The 11,238-nt window shown below is 45.2% G+C and overlaps 1 pseudogene; it reads left to right on the forward strand.

The window, feature by feature from the left end:
* Positions 1-1,863: 1,863 nt before the first annotated feature.
* Positions 1,864-2,423, forward strand: LOC102270035 (pancreatic progenitor cell differentiation and proliferation factor pseudogene; annotated as a pseudogene).
* Positions 2,424-11,238: the final 8,815 nt, after the last annotated feature.

The following is an 11,238-nucleotide window of genomic DNA, read 5'->3' on the forward strand; positions in this document are numbered from 1 at the left end:
GTACTCTTGCCTGGAGAATCCCATGGACAGAGGAGCATGGTAGGCTAGAGTCCATGGGGTCACGAAGAGTCGGACATGACTGAGTGACTTCACTTTCACTTTCTTTTCATGGATTCATAGCAGACACTTAGGACTGTAGTGTGAGAAGCAGACTGTTTCTGGAGGTGAGAAGGGAATGGTACCCCACTCCAGTATTCTTGCCTGGAGAATCCCATGGACAGAGGAGCCTGGTGGGCTGCAATGTGTGATGTTTCAAAGAATGGACAGGACTGAGCAATTAAACATGTGTGTATGTACTACAAAGTATTGGGTTGGCCAAAATGGTTATTCAAGTGTTTCCATAAGATGGTCCAGAAAAACCCAAATGGACTTTTTGGCCATCCTGATGCTTCCCCATGTGAGGAGTTTTCTAAAACACCGTGAAAGATGGCAGCTTAGCCACAACTTTATTAACTGTTCCTGCTACCTCCTGAGAACACGGTGCCACAGTTGGAGTCATTCAGTGTTCATGGAGATTAAATCTGCCTCAACAGAAGAAAGGATGTGCTAACTTTCCTTAAGGAAAGCTAGGGATGGCTGAGGCTGAGGAATGAGGTGGAATATTACAGAATAAAAGGATGTCTCATGCAAAGGGTCTCTTACGACCATCTTAGAGATGCTCGAATAGGCAGGCAGGGACTCATGACCAAGCTGATAAGAAATAACCCCGAACTGCAAAATGAAAGCTAAAATAAGGATGATGGGAGGGAAAAAGACAAAAAGAGGACTGCAGAATCAAGCTGTAGCAAAAACACACAGCCAAGCTGGCCGGCACAGCGTTCTGGAGCCAGGGACTCGGCAGGGTCCGCCTAACCTCCCACTCTGCGGTGTCTCTGATACTCTGGGGGAATTTCTCCTGCCTAATTATTTGACCACGTAACAGCGAGCTTCAGGTAAGAAGAAAAATTTATCCCATGTAGGCAAGATTCTGGCAGATGGAGAAGAGATTCCTTACTCCCAGAAATGCATCATCTTGTTTCTGTCGACCTAAAGAAAGTGCAATGTTTTCTCCTGGAAATGTAATCACGGAGGCTATTCCATCACACTTTAATTTCTACTTTCTCCCTAAAGAATTTTTTTTCCTACTTAGAGATGTTGCAGAATCCATTAGTTTGATATGATGCAGGTTGTTATAAGTAATATTTCTTCCTGCAATAACTAGATAGAAATGCTAAATTTAATATATTGGTTTTGGGAAAACCATTTTCCCATCTTCTCCAACTAATTGCACATTATAAAATGTTAATTATAACTGTAAATATAATGGCAAGGGGAATTCAGGGAACATATGCAATGCCTTTCAAAAGGAAATCAAAAATCTATTTGTGGCTGGTTTGTGTGTGTGTGTGTGGGGGTGTTTCTGTGATGTCTCTTTTCCAAGGTGAGTAAGAACCCCTCCAGGCTGCCTACAGTAGGTGTATAATGGAGACATCAAGAAGGAACCAAGAGCCATAAAGGGTAGATATGGGTGTTAGCTTAACATCCATCTCTTTGACACAGAATCAACTGGAGGAAATAGCAGGATATCTGTTTTCTTGATTTTTTCATATTCTCTACATACATTCTGATTGTGTTTATATGTCATCAAGGTACCACTAATTTCTTAATGTATTTTTAAGTATGGAGCTGCTAGAGTGACAGCATACTAATATTCTTTTTTTAAAGTTTTAATTGAGGCCTTCGCGTCTAGTTTGTGGAGTGGCCTCCCACTTTTTCTTATGCAGATGGGCTCTGTGGCCTAGCGCCCTGTGCCCACCGTCCGTGATCTCATGCCAAGGCCCTCGAGGGGTCGCCGCCAAGGTTTCCACCAGTCCTCAAGCAAGAGCATGGCAGCCATCCCCTCCAGAGGCTGGCTCGTGGCCACCCACGACTGCTACCGGCGCTGCCTGGGCTCCACTTCCCGTAACAGCTCCTGCGGAAGTGCCGAGTACCCCGGGGAAGCCATCCCCCACCACCCGGGTCTCCCCAAAGCAGACCCGGGACACTGGTGGGCTAGCTGCTTCTTCAGGAAGTCCACTCTCCCGTTCATGGCCCCAGTGCTGGAGTCCCCAGAGCACTCGGAGTCTGCCCAGGCCTCCACCTGCACGATCACATGTGACCTGGCTTGGGAAGCTGTGGGGAAGCAGCAGCCCAGCGGCCAGCCTGGCAAAGCCAACTGCAGGCCCCCGTCCTGAGTGACCACCACCAGCTGCCAGGCTTCCTTTTAAGGCGCTAGGCTCATCAGAGCCCTCTTCCTCCCCCTGCCCTGTACCCTCCCTTCACCTCTTCTCCCCAAGACCAAGCAGGCTACAGTCAAGGGAAGCAGTTCACTTTTTAATATTAAAACAGCAAAACACCAAAAAGGAAGTTGAGAGAATCCCACTGTCTGCTATCCGAGCCACAGGAACGCGGACCCTGTGCCTTGCACCAAGTGGACAATAAACTCCAGGAGTGAGCAAAAAAAAAAAAAGTTTTAATTGAAATACAATCAATCTACAGTGTACAGAACAGTCATTCAGTAAGTGTGTGCATATAAGTATATATACGCATATATCTGTAATTGGTATAAATAAGAAAACAAAGTCTAGAGTTGAAGTTTCTCATCTTTTATTCTGGGCCTGTTGCTTTTATTTCTCAGGTTTTGGCTATTTTTCTGCTTTTCCTCTGTTGACATTCACCCATCATAACAAACCATTGCTCACCTCTGTCTAAACCTAGTCCTTTGTTTAAATCTCTGCTTCTCCTGTTTCAGTTTTCCCTCTTTTTCCCAAACAGAGAACCCAGGAAGGAAGAGCAAGAGAGAGAAATGACACATTTCGGTCAGCAGCTTTCTCTGAGTTACACTTGCTAGATTCTGGCCTTTCATATCTGACTTAATATACCCCACTGAGGTCATTTTCAGTCTTGAAGTTTCTTCCCATTCTTTCAGAAAGTTAGAAGTTAATTTCTTCCTTTTAAAAAATTAATAGCAACTAATTGGGACCATGATAAAGGCAAAAAGGAGCTATATTATGAATGACTAATGTGGGTCTCTTTTGGGGAAAATGTATGGAAGAACTAAGGTGATGATGTATTTTTTCATTGTCCTTTTTATTATGAATTCCCACTGCAGAAAATTTGCATATGGGCCAACAGAATGTGACAAGAGAATATACTGCTCAAACAACCAGGTAGCTTAACTTAAGATTCAGTTAATTCAGTAGTAAACATCAGAGGAATGGGACTTCCTGGCGGTCCAATGGTCAAGACCCTGCCTTCCATTGAGGGGGGCATGGGTTCAATCTCGAGTCAGGGAACTAAGATCCCACATGCCCCGTGGTGCAGAGCAACAAATGCTGTTGGAAAACTTGAATACTTCTGTGCAAAAAGCCCCCCAAATCAGCAACAAAAACTGATCATACCTTGTACCATATGCAAAGATTAACTCAAAGTGGATCATAGACCTAAACAAACAAAAAAGTCAAAAGAATCAGTTGTGATGATTTTCATGGCAGGGGAGGCTGGAGTCAAAATAATGTTGGATTAAATATAGTACTCTTGCCTGGAAAATCCCATGGACGGAGGAGCCTGGTAGGCTGCAGTCCATGGGGTCGCTAAGAGTCAGACACGACTGAGCAACTTCACTTTCTCTTTTCACTTTCATGCATTGGAGAAGGAAATGGCAACCCACTCCAGTGTTCTTGCCTGGAGAATCCCAGGGACAGGGGAGCTTGATAGGCTGCTGTCTATGGGGTCGCACAGAGTTGGGCACGACTGAAGTGACTTAGCATAGCATAGCAAATATTGAGAAATCTGGTCTCTAACCTGGAATCTGATAAAACTGTGTGCCTTTGGAAATGAATTTCATTTCTCTTGCTGTCCGTGGAGCTGAGGACAGACTTGCAGACCCAGCCACCCGTCACTGCAGAAAACACCCCCAGGCCATCTTTGTTTCTGAGGGAGCCTGCTGGCTCCAGGTGAGTCTCAGGCCTGCCCAGGTTCAAGGGGAGCAGAAGCAGGTTCTGCCTCATCTACTAGAACGTTTACAATGGGAGATCCTCTTTCGGTCATTTTTAAAAAAATACATGCTTTCCACTTAAGCCTCCATTTTGAATGCTTAATCATTGCCTTGGAATATGCAATGTTTATTATCCTTTTAAAAAATGATTAGCACTGACTCAAATATTTTTTTGTTTATAACGTCTTGTAGGCTTTCTTTTTTATATATGTATTTAATTTATTTATGTATCTTAATCGCCCAGCTTGATGGAGATATAATTGACACATAACATTCGGTAAGTTAAAGGTGTGTAGCCTGTTGATTGGCTCATTTACATATTGCAAAATAATTATCAGCACAGCATTAACTAACACCTCCATCTTGTCACTTAATTACCATTTCTTTTTTGTAGTGAAAACATTTACCATCTACTTTCTTAGTGAAGTTCAAGTATACCGTGAAACGTTAACTATAATCACTATAGTGAAAGTGAAAGTCACTCAGTCGTGTCTGAGTCTTTGCAACCCCATGGACTATACAGTCCATGGAACTCTCCATGCTAGAGTCCTGGAGTGGATAGCTTTTCCCTTCTCCATTGGATCTTCCCAACCCAGGGATCAAACCAGGGTCTCCTGACTTGCAGGCAGATTCTTTACCAGCTGAGCTACCAGGGAAGCCCCTTCTGTACATTAGATGCCCAGGACTTTCAAATCTTATAACTGGAAGTTTGTCTACATTTACTTTTACTATTCATCTAAAATCCTGCTGAGACTATATTTTCAAACATAGAGTTTTTATATCTTAAGAGCTATAGGTCTGATAGACAAGTTACTCATACCAATGAAACATCTTTGCTTTTGAGCTGGTCTGCACAATTCTCTAAGGACTGCTGTGATTGAATTAAGCCCTAGCTAGCATCTATAGGCCAAATCTATGAGGATGTCTCTGGAGGGAAATCATTATATTTGCTTCCATAGTGAGAAATAAAAAGTGATAAAAATTTCCTGTGGGCCTCAGAGTGAAGATATTGCAATGGCAGACAGAGGCACGGGGTTGCTTAGGTTTGCTGTGGGCTCTCACCGGAGCCGAGTGGAGCTCTTGGCAGTGGTCCTGGCCCCTGTGGTTTCTGTCCTCAGCCGTCCCTCCCCAGTCTCAGTGGAGGCTGGTTAGGGGCCCACACAGCCCAGGTTCCAGCCCTTCATCACCCGACTTCCCAGACGCGTCCTCAGCCCAAGCCTCAGTTTCCTTGTGCGTAAAAAGGCCACGATGATAGAAGCCATGGAGAGGTTTATGTGTGGGTAAGCGACCACATAAAGCACTCGGCTCAATGTTGGGCATGAAGACTATGTGGGAGCTGCCTTTGTTACCAGTTTTATTTCATTAACACCATCCTTGGGTTTCTCAGTGACTCGCTCCTTGTGGAAGTTGTCCCAGCTCTCAGAATTCTCTACAGGGGGGTGACCCAGTGTTTCTGTTGGGCATCGTTTTTAAGGAGCAGCTCAGAGCAGAGACACTGAGATTCCAGTAGCTGCTATAAACCCAGACAGCTTCTTACACAGCTCATTTCTTACTCTACACACCTGGCTCCTGGTAGCATTGTTCTAGGGGTGAAAGTGATGGCTGAAACATCACTGCTCAGACTAGGGGTCAGCGCCTGGCCCACAGACTCTCATTGAGAGGTGCTCCCATCCTTAGATATCCTTTCCTGGAAATTTCAAGGTGTTGATACACACTTGTGAGAAGAAGCATCTGGACACACGTTTCTCATACTTCATCCTGCGATAAGATGACCAGACACAGGATGACCTGTACCCTTTGGGTTAGTTGTGCCAACACTGGTTCAGAGCAACTCAGAGAAGCGTGATGTACATGGCTGCCCTGGGTGAGTTTGGAAGCGGTTTCTGACCGTCTTCTCTTCCTGACTTCAGAGCAATGTCACTTACCTTGTCCCCTGTGGAGTGACTCCCACTCTGGCTTCTAATCAGTCTTGGCTCCAGGATGTGTTCTAAGCAAGGGGGAGGTGAGTTGGGGGAGGGGGTGTCTCTGCCTCCCCGCTTTGACATCTAAGGACCTTTATCACACCCTGAGCTGACTGCCCGACCATGGGAGGTTTTGGTTGACTCGGTTGTCAAGCCTCATCCCCTGTATTGTGTACTGCAGCTGATATTTTGAACTTAGAACAGGCCTTTGTATTAATGAGCAAAACACTTTCTGACCTATGAGATGTCACTGGTCCTGATTTCTCTTCCTCGTCATCACCCCTCCCAGCCAGGCTTTCATAGCACTTTGCTGAACTTGGACTAGACCTGGATATGCACACAACCCCTCCCAGTCCTTCCAAAGCCTTGTCGTCTTCCAGGACCCTGCTTTACACGCAGAAAATAAATAAAAACGTACTTCCGTATAACCACCGTATGGAAACTTTTGCAAAAGATAAGCTATTATTCTCATTGTGAAATAATTCACGTTGGGGGGAGGGGGGAAGAAAACAAACACTTAATCTGGACATTTCTTGAGATAGCAAGTTAGCCTGTGGCTGTGTTCAGACTGATTTAAGAGCATCACTTTAGTCCACGACTCATGATTATTTTCTGCTAATAAATGAGAGCTTCCTCACTTGGATCTCTGCAGAATCACCTCTTTCAGTGGAGTTAATTGCCAGGTCCCCCACAGGGCCTGCAAGGACCACAGAGCCTGAGTCTCTGACCCTATCTCCCACCCCTTTCAGTCTCCCTCACTTGTTGGAGCCCCAGGTTTCTCTCTCTATCTTGAACACACCGTGTTCGTTTCCTCCTCAGACCCTTTGTGCTTGCCATGGGCCTGCCTGAACTTGCCCTTCCTCCAAGCTTTGATTACGGATTCACTCCCATCATTCCGCATAGGATCCTAGGCCAACAACCCTCCAGGGGCTTCCCCTGGGCCCCCATTAATGCCAGCTCCCCACCGCTCAGACTCCATTCCACTCCCTCTCAAATCCAAGCCGTAATCCCAATACCCTTTTTTTTTTCACGGAACTTTCCCCTAAGTTCCATTTGTCTTGTTTACTTCCAGGCCCTCACAGAGGGCACCTGCTTTCCTGGTGTCCTCTTTAACTACTCTCAAGAGGGTTCCAGTTTAAATATGAAATTATACTGGTATCATATGTATCACTTCTAGAAATGACATTTATTTATTTTTCTGTATCCTCTGTAGATGTCTCCTCACTAGAACATAGGAACAGGAGAGGAAAAAATTACCTTTGTGCCAGGTAATTATTTAGGCACCAGGGAGGCAAGAGTGAATACAAACTGTAAGAACACAAACAGTTACTTTTTGACGGAAGCAGTTAAATGAGATGCGTGACCGGTTCCGCATCAAGTGTTTGTACGTAGACATATAAACAAACGTAAGTAAAGGTTTTGGATCAGGTTTATTTTACAGTCATGTGATCTCCTGCTTCAAATCATATATGAATAGGGATTATCTCAGTCATTTGGAGGAATGAGATTGCAAAGAAATTGTCAAAAATTCATTGGAAAAAAAACCTTGCTTGGAAATGTTGCTTCAGCTACATTGCATGAACCTTTTTAAAGAAGTCAGAGATTTCTCCATGAGTAGCTGGAGTCTTCTGGATCTTTGTCAATTTTTCCTTTTCAACATCTGGCCTTGACAGATTATTCCAGATAATTTAGGCAATATTCTTGCACATAGCCATAATGCCCTCTTTTGTCTCTTTTCCAGCAAATAAAATATATGGGAGACATCACAGTCAAGAAAATAAGCTGTCTGGAGAGTATAAGGAAAAGATAAATAATTTTATCAAGTAAAAAAAGTCTCCAGTTTTTATTCAAAATTATACCAGAATCTTTCAGGTATTTTCCACTTGGTTTCTGAGTTTGGGGAACTTGAATCCCTTGAGAAAGACAGCCTCTACTGGTGCAGGGTCTGGGACAGCGGAGCAGACTGGTCTCTGTCACTAATCTGTGCACCGCAGTTTACACTCTTTATATTAGCAGGAAACACAGAAACGTCAGGAGACAGAGTGCAGTGCACGCTTAGCATTTATAAGCTCAGCTCAGCTCAGGCGAGCAGTCGTGTCCGACTCTTTGCGACCCCATGAATCGTAGCACGCCAGGCCTCCCTGTCCATCACCAGCTCCCAGAGTTCACTCAGACTCACGTCCATCGAGTCGGTGATGTCATCCAGCCATCTCATCCTCTGTTGTCCCCTTTTCCTCCTGCCCCCAATCCCTCCCAGCATAGAGTCTTTTCCAATGAGTCAGCTCTTTGCATCAGGTGGCCATATGGGAAGAGTTTATTGATCCGCAGACAGGGCAGCGACACCGGGGTTGCTGCTTGCTCTTGCACATGGATGAAGTTAAGAATAGATTTTGCTTTGAGAAGATAATCCTTGGCGGGAGGGTGTAGCTGAGGTTGTGTCTTAACCTTCTCCCATCCTTTTGACTTGGAAGCTCCAAGCAGCACATCTGCTTCACTTCCTGTGAAAATGTGGTCAGTAGCAAAGACCATTTGTTTTCAGTGTGTGTAAAACTGATAAAACAAAGATTGACCCAGAGAACTATTTAAACCTGCATTTGTGTCTTTCCTACCGCAAAGATGATTTATTCATTTCTACATGCTAGACCCAACATCGAATGAATACTTCAGCAGCTGATGTTGTGAACCTCAGAAGACCATGGTGCTCCAACCCTACAAGTCAGAACTGTCCAGAGAAGTGGCAAAATCATATGCATGTTTAAAAGCAGTCTAGAACTGGGAGCGTGGGGAAACCCAGCTGAACTTCATTCCAGTAAGAGTCCAACCCTTCCTAGCAGAGACTGGGGGCACGTTCATCCCTGGCACACTTCTCTTTGCTCAGTGTGTGTGGGATGTTGCAGCCCCCTGTCTTTTAAACTTCTGCTGACTACAAGTTGGCACTTGCCATCTGCCTCTACAAGAATTAAATCATGAGCTGCTACAACCTCTGACCTTCAACACCCCCAGGAAGGAGTCCAGGGTGGAGGTCAGGAATGAGGCCCTCTGCATTCTGGGAAAAACTGGGAGGTCTTCAGATAGATATTGCCAGGAGAAGATTTTATGAGCCCAATTCTTGCATCTCCCTATGTCTAGAAAAGCACTAAAATCATTAATGGGGACATCAGCTCCTCATGACTAGCAGCCAGCCTCTGCCCTTTCACTAAAATAAAATTTGCAACTGACCTTCACCCTGCCTCTGTGGAGCAGTCTCTCAGAGCTATCCGAAATGCTGTCTCCCAGGCTGTAGTCCTCATTTTGCCCCAAAGAAAGCTAAACTGACAGCTCTCACATTGTGCGTTTTCTTAGTCAACTTTTCATCATCCACATGTTGGCCAACGAATTGATGCTTTTGAATTGTGGTGTTGGAGAAGACTCTTGAGAGTCCCTTGGACAGCAAGGAGATCAAACCAGACAATCCTAAAGGAGATCAACCCTGATTGGAAGGGCTGATGCTGAAGTTCCAATTCTTTGGCCACCTGATGCAAAGAACTGACTCACTGGAAAAGACCCTGATGCTGGGAAAGTTGAGGGCAGGAGGAGAAGTGAGTGGCAGAGGATAAGATAGCTGGGTGGCATCACTGACTCGATGGACATGAGTTTGAGAAAACTCTGAGAGATAGTGAAGGACAGGGAAGCCCGGCATGCTGCAGTCCATGGGGTCGCAAAGAGTAGGAGATGACTGAACAGTAACAACAAACGTGGGCTGAGAAGATGGTTTGGAAGTCTGAGAATTCCCAGTATGGAGAGATCCACATCTATACATCACATCCTTCTCATGGGACCTTTGTGGGTGTGTGGTAGCAGCGTCAAGGCAGAGGGCAGATCACGAGGCTGAGTAAGCGCTCCTGATGTGCAGTGCATGGCAGCTTGACCTAGCATGTGCCTGGTCCTCCTGGAGGTCTGGGGATGTGCAGGAAGGCTGAGGGAGATTCCTAGGGCACAGTAACTTCTGCCTGGAGGCAAAGCAGCAGCAAATCAAACCCTGCTCCTTTTGTAGCAGGACGGGGAAAGATCGCCAAAGGCTCAGGAAGTGGCTGCTGGCTTGTAAAGCTTGGAATTTCAGAATCTCTCCAATTCTCAGGTGCTAAACCTTACTGAAGGGGCTTCCCCAATGGCTCAGTGGGTAAAGAATCAGGCTACAATGCAGGAGACACAGGAGATGCAGTTTTGATCCTTGGATCAGAAAGATCCCCTGGAGAAGGAAATGGCAACCTACCTTAGTATTCTTGTCTGAAAACTCTCATGGACAGGAGCCTGGCAGGCTATAGTCCAAAGGGTTGCAAAGAGTTGGACATGACTGAGCTACTAAGCACATACAAGGCTTGCTGAAGGGACAGTCTTGACCCTGCCCTCCAGGTCTGTGAAGCCAGGGGTGGGATGAGTCTAATTCAAGCTGCAACACAGCCCAGACTCAGTGCAACACAGATATGTTTGACTCAGCATCCCCCCCTTTCCAGGGGAAAGCACTGTATTTTGTTGTTGTTCAGTCGCTAAGCCGTGTCCAACTCTTCGTGACTCCACAGATTGCAGCATGCCAGACCCCTCTGTTCTTCACTATCTCCTAGACTTCACTCAAATTCATGTCCATTGAATCAGTGGTGCTATCTAACCATCTCATCTACTGTTGCTCCCTTCTCCTCCTGCCCTCAATCTTTCCCACACTGATAGCATAGTCACAAGAAGAATTTTTCAATTCTTTTCGCATAGTTGATGAAGCAGAAGTAGATGTTTTCCTGGAATTCCTTTGCTTTCTCTATGATCCAGCAGATGTTGGCAATTTGATCTCTGGTTCCTCTACCTTTTTGAAACCCAGCTTGTACATCTGAAAGTTCTCCGTTCATGTGCTGTTGAAGCCTATCTTGCTGACAAAGCATGACTTAGAAGGTCCTTATAGTCAAAGCTATGGTTTTTCCAGTAGACATGAATTTGAGCAAACTCTGAGAGTTAGTGAAGAACAGGGAGGCCTGGCCTGCTGCCATCCATGTGGTTGCAAAGAGTCAGATGTGACTTAGAGACTGTACAATAACAACAACAACATAATGAAATTCATACACAACTAAAGCAGTGCTGAGAAGGATATTTATAGCTTTGTACATGCAGATAATTGATTTTCCATTTCCCCCCTTTCTAACAAACTTCCATGTTTAGAAGCTAGGAACAGAAGGGCATCTTCAAGTCAAAATAAACAGAAGAGAGAAATTAAGAGCAGAAATCAATGAAAGAAAA

The sequence above is a fragment of the Bos mutus genome, chromosome 4 (assembly GCF_027580195.1).
Source record: "Bos mutus isolate GX-2022 chromosome 4, NWIPB_WYAK_1.1, whole genome shotgun sequence".
NCBI classification, from domain to species: domain Eukaryota; kingdom Metazoa; phylum Chordata; class Mammalia; order Artiodactyla; family Bovidae; genus Bos; species Bos mutus.